This window comes from Carex rostrata, chromosome 13 (genome assembly GCF_964058835.1).
Source record: "Carex rostrata chromosome 13, lpCarRost1.2, whole genome shotgun sequence".
NCBI classification, from domain to species: domain Eukaryota; kingdom Viridiplantae; phylum Streptophyta; class Magnoliopsida; order Poales; family Cyperaceae; genus Carex; species Carex rostrata.
In genome coordinates, this window is record NC_135930.1 from 463,447 (window position 1) to 469,098 (window position 5,652).

Below are 5,652 nucleotides of genomic sequence, written 5' to 3' on the forward strand. Positions count from 1 at the left end.
AATTTCTCTTATTTTGATTCAATTAAGCAAATTGTAATTTACTTATTATTTAATTGAATTAAACATTTTTTATATTTAATTCGGTTTAATTTCTCTTATTTACATTTAACTAATATATATTTGGATATTTATTTTTCTGATTATTAAATATATTTATTTATGTATTCAATTTTGACTTTTTGAGATTTTTTTTATTTTGTTTCAAACAAACAAATCAGAATTTTTTTTGTTCGATTGTCAGTCCACAAGTTTAATTATGCTGATTTGGCTGGATTTAAAAAGGAAAATAGTTTGACGGTAATAATTTGGTTAATCGACCATATGAAAGCCGATCGACTTAATGTTTTCTTCTTACTGATTTAAATGGACTGTGGCGAGTTGGGCTTAGACAGGCCGTGAGGCCCAAAATCCAGTTGAGCGTCTCTCTCTCTCTCTCCGTTTCTTTGATTGGAATCTCGCAGTCCGGACTCCGGACCCATTCCCCACTTCTGTAACCTAACCCTGTACACCCCACCAGCCATTACCACCAGTCTACCAGACGCGCCGCGTCCGTGCCCGTGTCCGTGTCTCAGGCCTCCGCCTCCTTGGTCCTAACCTTCCAGCCTCCGCGATCCGCATCGATTTCTCCCTTGCGCAGGCTCCCACTTGGACAGTAAACGGTAAACCCCACCCTCTCTGCTATCGATGTTTCTTCTTATTTCTTTTTTTTGTGCATTAACATCATGGTCGTAATCGTAGAGAATAAACCTAATTTTTGGTAGTTTAATTATTAAAACATTGCTCGATGTTGATTGGTCAAATTCAGTCCCTCAGTCCCTCTCTCTTGCTGGGTTTTTGGTATATAGTGAGCATAATTAGTTTTATCTGCAATAAATTGGACTCTTCTTTTTCAAAGACTTGAGCTTCTTTTCCTTCTGTTGTCTGTCTCATATTTTTATAATTTGCTTTATAATTTAGGTTGGTGGATTTCAAAGACACTTCTTTTTCACTGGATGTGAGTTAGCTCAAGAGTTGATTTTTCAGCTTGGACCTGAACTGTGAACTGTGAGGTGTCAACTTGAGCTGACTAAATCATTAAGTTCACGAGTTGAGTTTGAGTTACCCTCAGCTTACATGAACTGTCTCAGGTATTAAATCTCTTCTTTAGTATATTTCTCTTTCTTTCCTTTATAAAAATAAAATCTCCATTCTCCATCTCTTGTGTTCGATTTTCTTGTAGCACCATTTCTTAATAGTTTGCTGTTTGATTGTTGTTTATTCACATTTCAGTAAAACTGAAGCTTTTCTTTAGTGAACTTGTGAATTTACTAATTTACATTCATTAACTTCAAGGGATTTTGTTTTGATAAGGTCATACAAATGATGATGATAATGTAGACAGGGAAATCTGTACCCCTTTTTGAATTTTCATAAAGGGATGAAGACTTGGTCTGCTTGGGTATCTCTCTCATGCTTTATCTGTTTTCTTCAATCAATATCTGCAAGTCGCTTTTGAATTTCTATTTGATCTCCCCTTTTTGAATTTGCATGCTCTCTTTGGTGTTTGTTTTTGTTTAAAAGTGCATTGTATTTATTTTAGATGAAGACCTAATGATGTTTAACAAGTATAAGAATGGAGATATGAAAATGATGTTCTCTGTTGAAGCCTGATAAGGATGTGCATCAGTTTTGGCTTTATGGTTTGGGTTAAGGGTTTAAGTGTGGATGAAATTCATATGACCTCAAATTTTGAGTTTGGTTGAACGAGTATCCTCTCCGCTATGTGTAAAAGATTCCTTTTACTTTACGGTTTGAGATTTACACTCAGCCGGTGCCTATTTGGGATGGCGTAGGAGGCCATTATTATTTGTGCTTTGAGATTTGTTCGAAGTTAAAGGAACCGTCCAGATCCATTAATTTTAAAAGATTCCCTTTTACGGTACCGGGGAGGATCCGAATTTGTGTGCATGTATGTGTGTGGAGAGAAAAAACACACAAGTCACATCTGCTGCCATAAATGGCTGTAAAAGCATGCTGTTTGGTTGCTGAGGTTGTTAATTTATTGGGTCCAGTTTATTTGATTTTCAACCAAACTGAAAAGGTTTGGATTAAGTGGTTCGGTTTTTCAGTTTAAATGGATTGGTTCGGTTTAATTTTTAAATTACTTTGGTTTTTATTTGGGTTTAGTTCAGATTTTTAAAATAAAAAAAGACCGAACTCTGTATGGTTCAAATCCATGGTTTAGTGTTGAAGAAAATTAGAGTATCTACATATTTTGGTTCACTTGTTATTCGGTTGACAAGTTTAATTTGGTTGGATTGGTTATATTTTAGAAAATCGAATAAATTTTTGGTTTGACTATTTTAATTTGGTTTTATCCGAACTGACCGAATGAACACCCCTACTTGTTGTGTGTGAGACATGTACATTTTTATATGGGCCCCAGAGAACAGTGTGTTGAAAAATAAGTTATGATACTTACTGAGGGTCTCCACAATGCATTTCGTACTTCATGTTTTATTGCCCACTGATTTTGTAGTTGCAAATTTTTCCCTTGAATTTCTTTCTGTTGTGCTTTACTACATTTAGAATTTCACTTTTCGTTAAATTTGACACTTACGATGCCAATAATGCATTAAATTGTGTGAATAATCAAATTGCACTACATTTGTTTGATTTTCAAATGCTGCTATTGATTGACTGTTTTTTTCAAATGCTACACTGTTGTTGCCTTGTTGGGTTGATGACTTGATGCTGCACTACATCTGATGCCTTTACTAAATGTTTGTTATTATTTTATTCTAACTTACTGGCCTGATGATGAAAAGTTGCGATATCTCAAATTCCATGTCACTGTTGTAGCCCAATATATAATGTTATTGGATGGATGGATGGATAGGAGGAGGAGAGAGAGAGAATCACTTGATTTAAAGATTCTAGACCATTAAAAAGTAGTGATTTTCAACCTATCTAAAAAAAATAGTAGAGTAGAACTAGGGTGTTCTCATGTTCACCAAGCCCTTTTGTGAACTCAACTCTAAAACCTATTGGATTAACTTAAAATGATGAATCTAACCGTTGAAACCCATCTACCTTTCGGGTGATGCGTCTACATTCAAAAATTTTGAACTTTCGAATTATTTTTGTATTGAGTCAAGTAGTAAAAAAAAAAAGTTCCAAAATTGAATGCATTAAAATTAATTAATAAACTTTCTAATTTTGACCGCTTGACTTTAGTCTACAAGTAAATTTTCATATGAAAGTTATGTTGAATGATTTAGTTCGAATATTTAGATTTTGAATATGAAAATATTGATACGTAGTACATACCAATCTGTGCTATGCATAGTACCATAGCCTCACTCATTTATGTTTTGTCACTGCCTATTTAAAGTTTGATATATCTCAGAGGATGTGAATTCGTCACGCGTGGGGTTACCACTCTAGTTTTTTTTTAGTGACATGGTTGATTTACACATTAAATATTTGGGCTCCAGTGACTTTGGCATGTTGAAACAGCAGAATAAGCACATTTGTGATTTATGAACAACCTGAAGGCCCATTTTCCTTATTTTCTGGTTTTCCCACCTCAGTAACACAAATATCCTTAAGTTTTGATGTTTGTGTGTGTGCACTTGTTGATAATATTGTTCACTCATGGCTTTAACAGTTTTTTCTTTTTGAGGAAACCACTTAACAGTTTTTTAAATTTGTGTAATTATAAGATTCGTATCTATTGCTCTGCATCATTGTTTGTTTATTTGTGAGCATTTGTCCATTTCTGTTCTGAATCTCCTTTATTGGTGAAACACTACCAAAATTGTATTTATTGTTTGCAAAGAGTAATTTTAGGAGGACAAAAAATTGGTTTGGAAAAATGATACTTTTTTTGACCTATTTACAGAGTATCTATTTTCCTTCCTTGTAAAGTTTAGTAAATAGATCCTCTTAAAATATCCTTGTACAACAATATTAGTTTTTTTTTGTAGTGAGATTCATGGTGAAGAGGAAAATTTGGATAAAATCTGCACTCATTTTTTTGAATCTGAAGGATGATGACTTGGTTTATATGGGATTCTCTTTGATGCCATTTTTTTTTTGTTAAGAATCCTTGTGAATCTTTATTAAGGAAGACTTGGTTTCTTTTTGTTTCTCGTTGAAAGTTGAAACAAATTTTACTTGTGCTTATTAAGGCCAAATGATGCTGAGTCAAATGTAAACTCACTCATAATGAGCCAAGTCAGAATGGAACAAACGAACTATGAGCTTTTTCTGAACCAATTTTCAACGAGCCATGAACTACGATTTCCTTTTGTCATTCCTAATAATACCTGAGTTAAACTTTTCTTTTATAAATAAATGCTTCTTATTGATTTGAGGGGTCGTGGTGAGTTAGACTTAGACAAAGGTGCTTTCCATTTCTTTGGCATTCTGAAACAATAGTATAAACACATTTATGAACAATCTGAAGTCCAAAAACAAATTGAGTCTCCACTGTCTCAGGTATACATCTCTTCTCTAGTATCTTTCTCTTTCTTTCCTTTATGAAAATGAAATCTCCATCTCTTGTGATCGATTTTCTTTTAGCCCATCTCACCTACTGGTGTGCTGTTTGATTTATTGTTTATTTCATGTTATTTTCTTCCTAAGTTAGAAAGCTGTTGTCAGTGGATCTGACCCTTCACATATAGGCCTTTTAGTTTTAAACAAAAAATGGTGTAAATAAATTGAGCATGCCCTACCTACTAGCAGGTCAATAAATTGTGACTAAAATCATACAAATTCGAGTACTCCGGTCATCAGGTCATGTTTGTTTCAGCCATTGTTGCAGATCAATGATCTCTAAATTTAATTCTAAACGGACTAAAAAGAACTCTTTACTGCAAAATATCAATTATTTGATAATAAATTAGAAGTGCTCCAATGTTACTGGTACACTACTTGGCACTTTTGTTGAATCAGATGCTAGTGCATGACTGGTATTGCTATTATACTCGACATTTTTGAGAGATATATGTGACCACATAGGTGAAATTGTATACTTCATGTGAAGGAGGAATTATCTCTTGCATCTTGCAAATGTATTGTGACATTTTTTATTAAGCCCTCGTGAAATTTACATTTTCCAGATGAGGAGGGGATTGCAAATTCTCAGAAATCACTGGGGTTAGGCCAAGAATATCGGGATTGCGGGGTCCGTTAGGGCATTAAAAACCATCTGTGCCTTTTAGCATTTTGTTATATCTATGGTTTATATTTTTGTTTTTTGACTTGAAATCATGGATGTTTGATAATTTTTTCTGAATTTTTTTTTAGGGTAAAATTTTTGTTGATTAATTAGTGTTGTATTTTTAAGATTATGTACCTTAATTTGAGACGCATATAATTTGACTAAACATATTTAATGTTCATATGATTTCTCAGTTGGTATTAATTGTGTACCAGTAGGTTTGATAGCTTTTTGTTATTTCTAAAATTCTAAATGCATCTGATCAGAATGTACCAACATACGGTACTGAATTGTATGATTAAAAACTAAAAGGCAATATAAATTTATGCTTAAATGTACCAGCAGGTGCAAAAAAGCGGTACCAGCAACAATTGACAATCCCACATATTTCAGTCATTACAAATCTAAAAAACTGAAGATTAGAAGTTTCTTTAAACACCAAT

At 33.5% G+C, this 5,652-nt stretch overlaps 1 long non-coding RNA gene across 1 annotated transcript; it reads left to right on the forward strand.

Annotated features, from left to right (window-relative positions):
• The first annotated feature begins 474 nt into the window (after positions 1-474).
• On the forward strand, positions 475-5,409 carry LOC144564843 (uncharacterized). The gene is made up of 3 exons (XR_013514756.1): positions 475-659; positions 958-1,127; positions 5,109-5,409. It is a non-coding gene; the product is annotated as an uncharacterized LOC144564843 (long non-coding RNA).
• Positions 5,410-5,652: the final 243 nt, after the last annotated feature.